The sequence below is a fragment of the Oreochromis niloticus genome, unplaced genomic scaffold (assembly GCF_001858045.2).
Source record: "Oreochromis niloticus isolate F11D_XX unplaced genomic scaffold, O_niloticus_UMD_NMBU tig00007374_pilon, whole genome shotgun sequence".
Lineage (NCBI taxonomy): Eukaryota > Metazoa > Chordata > Actinopteri > Cichliformes > Cichlidae > Oreochromis > Oreochromis niloticus.
In genome coordinates, this window is record NW_020328523.1 from 492124 (window position 1) to 503315 (window position 11192).

Consider the following 11192-nt stretch of genomic DNA (forward strand, 5'->3'; position numbering starts at 1 on the left):
GGACGCTGCAGACTAGTTACCAAAGAACGAGTCAGGAACACATCAGGAACAAACTCAGACACACAAGTTTTACAGAGACCCAACGAAGATGAAGAGAAAGCTGCTGTAACCTGGAGACCTCAGTCTGACCCTGAAATACCCACAGATGGAGACACAAACACCTCCACCTGCACCGTCTGCAGCAGGGAGGGAAACATCCTGCTGAAGAAACAAGTGCTGCTCACTGTCAGGGCTCAGTGCTGTAGATGCAGGTCAAAGGTCAGAGGTCATGGTGGGACCAGTATCAGTTTACTCCATTGAATCCATTCAGCCTGTGGCTGATAATGTTTCTAATAATGACAAACTGTAAACACAACTTTACGGTTGTTTCTTTAACATCATATTTCCTGAAGTATTCAGACACTTATTTGAAGCCCCTTCAGCAGGAATCACAGCAGCAGCTGTTTTTGATGCAACGAGCCTCGTCCACACCTGGAGTTTCTGTCCTTCTACTTTCTAAATACTCACAGGCTCAGGCAGTGGGCTCACAAAGAGGTGGCTCTGAGCCCGTTTGCAGTGCTGATGAACACTCTGATGTTTGCAGACAAAGTTCTGATCTGTAGTGAGAGTGAGGAGGAGAGTCTGGAGAGAAGAGAAAGTACAAACAAGGAGAGATGAGGAGGAGGTCAGGGCTGATTTATGACAGGAGGAGAGCAGTAAGAGTGAAGAGGAGGAGATGGCAGTGAGACCTGCTGTGATGGAGACGGTGGCACACAGACAGGAGGAGCTGCAGGTGGCAGAGCTGAAGATGCTGAGAGTTTGGTTGGAGGTGAGCAGGATGGACAGGATTAGAAAGAAGAAGATCAGAGGGATCGCTCAGGTCCAGCAGAGCTGCAGTCAGACTGTGTGCTGGATGCTCCAGAAACTGACTCAGTGTGTGTGTCAAGTTCACACAGTGCAGAAACAAACTCACTTTACAACATGATCACAGGTTTATTGATCCATCAGAGCAGCTGGAAGGAAGAGACGAGCTCCTGAACATTTCCTGCTGCACAAACAAAGTGATTCATTATTAGTTTGATTAGATCTTTAATGTCACAGCTGTCTGAAACATGCTGATGTCACACAGTTTGATCAGACTGTGCATTGGTGCATAGTGTTGGTTTTACCTGCATGATTTTATTGTCATATTTATGTTTGTTTATTTAAATATCAGGTTTTATCCTGATATTGTGTGTTTTAGTGTTGTTGCACAACATTCTTTTAATCCACTGTGGACTAAGCGCACAATAGTAGACCTGTGGAGGTGGGGGCGTTCCCCGAGGCGGCCTATCAGCCGCCAGGCTGACCTGTTAAAGGGATGGTGAGCGCAGAGATGGGAAGGCGACGCACGAAAGGCGAGCAGGAGGAAAAGAAATGCGTGCAAGCCAGCATAGTGGGAGGCGATGCAATCCACAGCAGGGCAGGGGTGTCCCTCTGCCTGCATCTGGCGGTGCTACGACGGAGGCCATGTTCAGGTGTGGAGTGGGGCGGGACTGTGACGCGCTGTCAGGAGGAGACAGGTCTGCGACAGGAGCCCCGCCCCTTGTTCTTCTGGCCGGCGTGGTTTCCATCCCGGAAGAGAAATTCCTCTCCTGTTTCAGATAAGGAACATCTGCCCGCGTGTGGCTGGACTGTGGCATTATGGGAATTTTAGCATATGGAAACATTTGTTTAGCCTTTGTGTTGACAGTGTAGAGTTATTTCTGCCAGCAGGGTTTTTAGCGTGTTGAGACTCTTTTTATTGTATAGGGGGATTTAACCTGTATTCTGGTTGTGTCTGTTTCCATGGAAATAAATGGTGTGTTAAGGCCAACTTAGTGTCTGAGCCCTGAGCGCTGACCCACTCACTCCCCTTCTACTTGTATGTGAATGCACTTTGAGGTGCAGATTTAGATCCACCACTTTTAGCGGCTCCACTAACACTGAAGCCTCACACAGGAAGTCATTTCCATGTGACGTTTATTTACTTTCCGGCTCTTTGAAGCTTCGCTGCCAAATGTGGAGGAAAAGTTTTATCTGGAGCTCTGCAGCAGGTATAAACTGATATTAATCTTAATCTGTCAAAACTGAGAGCAAACAAAAGAACTGCTGTATAATGCCGTCCACCCACTTAGTTTAATTGGTCACGTGACTGCATCATATGATTAAAATGCATCGTTGTTTCAAAGGGCTCAGTTTTTGCAGTCCAGATTGCAACATGAAAACTGCCTTTTCAAAAAGCTCAGTTTCCTGAGCAAAAACGCCATCTCAGTGTGGAGGCCAAAACGGAGAGAAAAAGAAGCTTTTAGAAGGAAAACGTATCAGTGTGGACGTGGCCTCCGTCCTCTGCTCTGATCGGCTTCAGCTTTCTCTACACCTCTGAAACCTGCTGCTGTCTGTACACCTCATGCTGTGTTGCTGTTCTCTCACAGTGTCAGGTGGAGGTGGAGGTGGAGGAGGGGCGGAGTCTGTTTGATTATTGATCAGTGATGTCAGAGTGGAGTCAGTGTGATGTTGTTGTTGTGTGTTTGAGGCTTTTAGTGTCCATGAAGGTCTCTGCTGCCGTAGATCCCTGAACTGTGACAGAGGTCTCACTCTGGAGGAAACTCTCAGCACTTTCCAGCAGCTCCTCCATCATGGAGGACGTTCCCTCACTGTAACAGGTGGAGGAGAGGAAGCACAGGTGGATCCTCTGAGGAAGAGGAGCGTTCCTACAAACCACATGATCACATGACCAGAGGGGCGTGGCCTTCAGTGGTAGTAATAAAGGAACAGTCCACATGTGACACTTGAAGGCTCCAACAAAGCAGACTGTGATCACTTTAACTCAGTATGATGGATTGTTTGGATTTGTCTTTGTTTCTCTGGCTTTTCTTGTGTGTCTGTGTGTCTTTGTGTGTTGGATAGAGTCATGTGACCTGCCCAGGGACGACACATGAGCAGCTCAAATCTGGCAGGTTTCCATCTTCTGTTTTTATCCTGATGTCCATGAACATGAACTCTGTCCCTGTCAGATAAATCCAGATAAAAACAGCCGGTTACATTAAATCTGATCCAGTGTTGTTCTTCTTCTGTGGTGTTTGTGATGGAGCAGCTGCTCCTGATGTGTGTGAAGATGAAACCTGGGCTCCTGCAGCTTTCTTTGCTACAGAAAGTTACATTTAAGATGTTTAATGTCACATACAATGAAGTTTAGGACTCATTTAAACCAGCATGAACTAACAGTTGTATCAGGAAAGGGAAATAAATGAGATGTGAACACCAAGAAATAAGTGAAATGATGATGAAGAATGCAGAACTATAATTTAACCAAAACTAGATCCCCCAGAAACATCCTCAGAAATCCAAACCTTGTCTCTAAGACCCAGAAGTAACACAGTCCACACTAGACTGTGGATCCACCACAGCCCTGCAGGACTGTTTGGACAATATGGTCTGGAGGTATTCACAGAAGGAACAGACTTGGAGGGCCACACATCTGCTGTACTCTCATACATCTGCACTGAGAGTGTAACAACAACAAAGACAAAGTGTTCCAAAGCAGAAGCCATGGCTCACAGTGAGGTGCAGCTCTACTGAGAGCAGTGCCTCAGATCAGGAGACCAACAAACCTACAAAGAGGCGTCTGATCTAAAGGCATCAAAGAATTCCAAACGCAGATTCAAACAGCGCATCGAGGAACACTTTAACACAAACCACTCAGAAACATGTGGCAGGGATCAAGACACTCACAGGCTACAAGGACAATCACACACAAACAAACTCCCGCACATCACCTGACACCATAAGCAGTTCTTCGCCGCTTGACCAACAAACAGTGACACCAACACCTATCCTGCGTTACAGAGAGGGACGACGCCCCCATCCAGCTGGAGCAGCATCAGGTCAGAGCCACACTGCGCAGAGTCTATGCGAGGAAAGCAGCTGGTGCTGACGGTGCAGCCGTGGAGAGCTTAATGCATGTGCAGACCAACTAGCAGAGGTTTCACACCATCTTCAACCTCTCACTGCTACAGTCTGTAGAAGGCAAACAGGTGGACAGAGGACGCCATCATTACAGCTCTTCACACAACCCTCACATCTGGACAGTAGGAAACACGTACTGAGAATGTGTTTGTGGACTTTACCTTCAACACAGTTCAAGCCACAAACTGGTCATAAACTCAGCAACTTAGGACCCAGCAGCTCACTGTGCAGCTGGATACTGGACTTCCTGAGCAACACACCCAGAACGTCAGGATGGGAGCCACACCTCCTCCACCCTCACTCTGAACGTGTGTCCTCAGTCCCCTCTTATACTCACTTTTCACCCATGACTGTTCTCCAGTCCACACCAGTAACACCATTATAAATGTGCTGATGACACCACCATCACAGGACTGATGGACAACAACGATGATTCAGCTACAGAGAGGAGGTTCAGCATCTGAAGCAATGGTGTGACCACAACAACCTGCATCTGAACACAGCCAAGACCAAGGACATGATAATCGACTTCAGCAGAACAAAGCCATCTGAGCACTCCACCCTCTACATTGATGGAGGAGGTAGAAAGGGTGGAGAGCTTCAAGTTCCTCGGAGTCCACATCTCGGCCGACCTTACCTGGTCCACAAACATCTCCCACCAGGTAGGGAAAGCACAACAAAGGCTGTACTTCCTCAGGAAGCAATGTCAAGCCCCAAAGCCTGCTAATTAATTTCTACTGCTCCACCATCGAGAGCCTTCTGACCTCCTGCTGCACCCTCTGCTTCAACTGCTGCACTGTGGAGGACAAGAGGAAACTGCAGCGGGTGGTGAGGGCAGCAGAGCGGCCAATCGGCACTTCACTAACTCCCCTCAGAGACATCTATACTGGCAGCCTTCAGCAGGAAGCATCATCATCAAGGACCCCTCCACCCTGGACACTCACTTTCCCACCTTCCCTCTGGTAAACTCTACAGGTCCAACAAAGACAAACAGACTCAGTAGAAGTTTCTACCTCCACCCTGACTGAAGCCCTCTTAAGCCCCAAGGGGTTTCTGAGCTTCCTGCTCGAAATGCAATGCCTAAATTAAATTGATTATTTCTCTGCAATTACAAACTCTGTCCTTACAATCTTGGTATCAAAATGAAGCTAACACTTGGGACATTTAATCAGAGGTGTAAATATTAAAGCAGATATTACTGTGTCAAAGTTACTGAGACTGGAACACAGAAAAAGTAAGTAGATTTATTCTCGCCTAATTTTTTTTGTAATTTTTAGCATATAACCTTTTAAAAATATGCCTCAGCTCATATTTGGTTCCAGAAATCCAGTAACCAACATATAAGCATAATCTGTGCAAAGATTGTGTTTCTAAAGTAAAACAGTGAAAAACTACAGCCTGTCAATACATGAATATCCAGACGTTGTACAAAAATGTCCAATTTTGGCACACAATTGGACACCATGCCAGTTTATTTTTTTAGGTATTAAAGAGCAGAAATTAATAATTTTATTAACAGGCCTAAAAATGCTTTTTTTAAAAATATATTTTTGAAGAATTAACCACACATTTAAATGCAATGGTCCTTTCTGCGTGCGCATAGAGCGCTTCATTGGCCTCTGGCCCTTTAATTCTGAGGGGCTGTAACTTTGGTTTCTTTTGGTCAATTTGCATGATTGACACCTCTTTTAATCGTTTTAGCCAATAGATTCAAAGTAACGATGCCACGTTCACGTCACTTCAACCAATCAGACGTTGTAATGCCAAAACCCACGTGTGTCCAAATTTATTGCATGGCGTCTGTCCAGTCACGTGTCTGTAGGTGGGTCTAAAATGGAGGTTGTTGACGGAAAACGGCTCTGATGCGGCTAGGTTGGCATGGTAACTACCGGCTATCACATGGCTACCGGCTACCGGCGAAAATAACGGAGGAAATCGGACGGTAAGCCAATTTCTGTCTTAGCGCATTTGCGCCGCTGTGTGTTTTTGTGGTCTTCTTTTGCGGCTAATTCAGTGAATTTTGGTCTGATCGTGGTGAAACTTGGTGTGTGGAGTCAGTGATAGCCCTGGAAGCTAACCAGCCTATTTTTAACCGGTTACATGAAGTCTGAAGAATTTCTGGTTTGGTTTTGTGTGTTTAGCGGACTTCTGCGCATTTACGTAACTGCTCGTTTAATCGCGGCTTGTTTTCGGTGTGTTTGGTGGTTGTAGAAATGGTTTATATGACATTTTAGCTGAGATTCTGAGGTTTCTGTGGATACCACACATGTCTGGATTTATATTTCTCAACCGGCGTTATAACCGATTAAACGTGATCTCTCCTTTTTGCCCCGGTACCGGGGGCGTGGGGCTTAAGAGGTGTGTTGTTAACACTCATGGACACTTGCACTAGATTTATTTCTAACCAGTATTCATTACAGTAGAATTCCTGCCTCTATTTATAGAACTGTATTCTTTTACAGCAGCAACCAGCATTCCTACACTTACTCAATGTGCAATCCCACCAATCACAGAGCACCTTATACTGACCTGATTAGGGATGGGTACCGGTATCCGGTGCCGTGATGGCACCGGTTCTGACATAAACGGTAGTAACCAGACGAAAAGCAGCGCACATTTCGGTGCTTTATTTCGGTGCTTTTTTCCTGAGCTGTGATACACTTTAGATTATAGCCAATCATTTTACGTTTCTGAGGATAGTAGGCGGGGCCAGGTACGTACATTCTTTTAGAGCAGAGCTACAGATTAAAAATGCCCAAGGCGAAGCGATCAAAAGTCTGGCTGTACTTCACAGCAAAATATGCAACTCAGCATAGTGATAAGGTGATACTGTGATACTGTCAAAGGAGGTAACACCTCAAATCCGATGAAATGCCTGCGCCGCATAGCGTTTTTTTTTAAAGCCGAGAAATGCGCCGTGTTTGATAGCTTGCTGCGAGACCTCACACGAGCACATCTACTGTGGGTGTGGTGCCTGTTATCGCACCCGTAGTTAGCAACATCCCCAAAAACCCAAAGAGGAGAGTCCTGGCCCCTAGCCCTGTCAGCGTAGCAGAAATGATGACGGATGATGATGGCAGCAGCAGCCGTTCTCCTCTGCGTGAGTAGCTTCATGTTGTTCGTGTGTAATTAACGTTGAGTACGCTAACCACGTTATTACATTAATGCATGTAAGGTGAACTAGCAAACACCGTCGCAGTTACATGCGGCTGTCTTCTTGTTTGATGGCAGATACTCCCTTCACCCTGGCCAAAAAGGCTAAAATGACCAAAGAAAAGTGGAAAACAGTTAAACATGAGAGGTTTTTGGACAAAGTTTGTGTTTTTTCCATTGTTTAAGCACTGCTTCCAGCCAAGAGTGATACCATATATGCCCTATAGCTGCAGAAAAGGCTAACATTGTTATCTTTTTACAAAAAAACAGCTGAACATGAGAGGTTTTGGACAAAGTGTGTGTTCTCCATTCTTGAAGCACCGGTTTGAGCACCGTTTAAGCACCGGCACCATTTCAAAGTACCGGTTTGGCACCGGTATCGGATAAAACCTAAACGATACCCATCCCTAGACCTGATCCTCCTCTTTACACTGTACCTGCAGATATATCTATAGATTTGTTTCTGTATAGAACTTGTGCAGATCCTTTTGTTTAGATACTTCATTTATTGTGCATTACACACATTCCCTGTGTAGGTACCTCTGAAACTTGTTCTTATCTTTATTTATCTTCTTCTATTATCCTGAGAATCTGAATGTAAACAGATACAAGCTGCCAATGGAGAGATGCCAAACTACTCATTGTTCTGGTAACAGTGACAATAAAGATCTTCTATCTTATCCTGATAGGATTTCTATGAATTTCTGTCAAACTGTGGACTCACGGGACGAGTCTTCAGATGACGTCTCTGCTCATCGCAAGAACTCGAGCAACTAACCATAAACGTTCATCCTCTCTGTGTCTGACTTTTAGCTTCAAAATCGCTTCATTTCATTTTCTTCTTTTCTTCTTAACATAGAAAATTCCATTATGAACATTTGGCTGCATATGAATATACTTCACTTTATGAAGCATCAACCCATGCAGTTCATCTTCAGTTAGATTCACCATCAGCTCATTTTCACATCAACATCCACATAATGTCTTTTTGATTCAAACACACAGGAAAACTTTCTTCCCAGAAACAAATATATTCAGTATAACTGATTTGATTTCCATGTTAATGTTAGATTAGTGGCTCCTCCATCCTTTCCACACAGACTCTCAGTGTGGGGCCTACAGAGTTATTATCAGATTTTCTTATTGGTTGCTTTGGTTAAACTTATACCTGATTGTATTCTAAACAGTTTCAGTCAGTTAAGCAGGATTAACTATCAGCACAATCACATATGAATTATGACTCTATTGTTAACTCTTAATATCCTGTTTTATCAGGATGGAGTTCTGGCACATTTCTTATCTTCCAACATTCCTGCAGCCACACACACACTAATCTCTCAAAGCTGAGTCTACACACACAACATCTACACATTTAAATCATGTCAATTATTCTCATTCAACATATTCATTAAACTTCTGATTCAGAATGAAGATGATTTACTAACAGCACTTCATATCATTGTAAACACAACAGCCTGAATGTTAAAACCTTTTATTTCTCTCAGAGCCAATAAGAGGTGAGGGGGGGACGTCTGTCTCTCTCTGTCCCACCTCTCTCAACAAGGGCTCATTAAATTCATCCCACTTTCATCATTCGTTAAAAACATATTTCTGCTGACTATGTGATGTAATGCAAGAAAGTAGAGGTGAATGGATGGATAATACAATCCAATAAAAAATGTCATATAATAACTGCACCTGTCAGCAGGCGCAGAGCAGCTGAACTAGAACAGCAGTCGTACATTTATTTACAAACCCCACGTGTACAGGGCAGGATGTGCAATGGTCCAGGGGAAAAGGGACAAAGTCCAACACTCGCTCCGCTCACTCGCTCCTCTCGTATTTGTTTCAGCACACTCACTCTCACTCCACTCCACGCCACCAGGGAAACAGATCGGGGTCACGGACGAGTCCGAGAACCTGAGCACAAGAGAACTGCGGTGAGCATAAACAGAGTAATCACACGACAAAGGGTTTATCGGGGCTGTACTGACGAGAGTAAGTCCACCACCCAGCGAAGAAGCCTTCTGAGCCTCAGCTTAAATAGCCCAGGAGTCCAGGTCATCAGGTAGATTCACGGCAGGTGCGTGGGCCAAGGGCGGAGCCCAGCTGAGCTCCGCCCAGGCAGACAGGTGAGAGACAGGAGAGAGAGACATATAACCATAGTATGCTAATAGCAAATTCTTTTGTCAGGTTTAAAGTGAGATCCTGCTTTAAGGGCAGCTTCATCTGCTGGTAATGACAGATGTTCTAGTATATCAGGCTTGGCCAACATTACAGGGACTTACTTGCAGAGACCCACGAGCTCCAAACTTGGTGCTTTATGATTGGTGCAGATGCTCTAAGCTACTATTAACCAATAAGAACCACGGGGTCAGGGGTCACTACAAGAACTTATCAGCCACCAACTTGTATATATAACTTTACTCACACTTGTAAAACTCTGTAAGTAGAATTCAATGGGGCAGAGTGACCTGAGCACAGGCCCACTCTGTGACACTCAGAGCTTTGTGGATATCATCTGCAGGTGCACGTACTGGGAGTACTGGACACAGTGCATGTGCAGCCAGCTTGCAGCCACTTTGCCACCACTTTAGGACAATGTTTACAGCAGACTGAGCCACACTGACTTTGAGCAGTCATTGTGCTGCTGCATGGCTGATGGCACTGTCCCTGCAGCTGTCAGGGACAACAAGAACCACTCAGCTACCTCAGCCAAGCCAAGACTGTGCTGATGTTGTGACCTGAGACCAAGACACTAACCCAGGATGGTGATATGATGGTGTGAGAGTGGCTGGATGAGCCCATCCACCTTAAATATGTGTCATATAAATATCTGTAATGCAACACGTGTTTTATGCAACATGAACATATTTCCAGCTGTTTCATGTTGTGTTTCCAAGATTTCAGTTTACTGTAACTTTCATTTGTATTTCCTTCAGTCTGTTAATCTTGGAGCTGTGAGCAGCTTCTTATTACCAGGTGAGAATATGTAACAGTCTGTAGATGTGATGACACTATGGAGCGGATCTCCTGTCTAGTTCTGCACAGAAAGCTGATGTCACTGCAGCTGCTAATATGTGCTGCAGCCAAGCCTACATGAGAGGGCTGTGCTGTGGAACAGGGTGGTGCAGGTGGTGTTATCTACATGTGAACATTAGACAACAGTCACATGAAGACACTTGTTAGCTAAAGACCTACAATAAGAGAAAGAGAGCAGCAGCACTAGTGCAGCAACAGCAGCTCATGTTATAAAAACACTGATCAATGATTTGACTGTAACTGCTCCAACTGTCTGTGTCAGTGATGCTGTTGGAGATGAATGTTTCAGTAACACTGAGACTGAAATGGTTTAACACTGGTTTCATGTTCAGATAGATTTGACCTGCTGTTAAATGTCACATATTTCTGATATATGTATAACACATAATCATGCTGTTACACACATTCATATGTGACTGTTACTGTATCATATTCAGTCCTCGTCTCACACTCAGGTGTTCATCACAGTCACAGACGTGTCTGTAGTTGTTGTTGTCAGTGTGTGTGTGTGTGTGTGTGTGTGTGTGTGTGTGTGTGTGTGTGAGACTTTTACTGCTACCTTTCATTACATAATTACCAACAAGAATAAACTGTTATTACCACCAAGAACAGCTCACTTCCAGATGTTAGCTGCCAAAAGATTTTGTCAAATGTTTATTATCAACTTATTTTTTATTTTCCAGCCTAATATCACCTGCTTTAAAGCAGCCTGGTTGTCTAGCAGTACTAGTTTCTGTCACTAGATGGCAGTGTAGGCTTTGGTGTGTGTTTGATCACTTTGTGTTTGTCTGTTTCTGGTGTGATCACAGCTGAGACGTGTTTGGTTCTGTGGGCCTTTCAGTTTCATCTAAAACCTCCTGAAAGTCTGAATAATCGTCACCTTCGTTGAGATCAGACAAAAGCACTAACTAACAATAACGACTAGTAAGTGCCTCAGTTACCAGAAACTACAGTCAGAGATGAGTATTTATGAAACCTCAGAGAAATCAAACTTCACAAATATTTATAGAAGCAGAATTATCCTGTATGTT

The 11192-nt window shown here is 44.5% G+C and overlaps 1 long non-coding RNA gene across 1 annotated transcript; it reads right to left on the reverse strand.

The window, feature by feature from the left end:
- Positions 1 to 2812: 2812 nt before the first annotated feature.
- Positions 2813 to 8965, reverse strand: LOC112845445 (uncharacterized). The gene is made up of 2 exons (XR_003218263.1): positions 8862 to 8965; positions 2813 to 3007 (listed from the first exon to the last, which is right to left on the reverse strand). It is a non-coding gene; the product is annotated as an uncharacterized LOC112845445 (long non-coding RNA).
- Positions 8966 to 11192: the final 2227 nt, after the last annotated feature.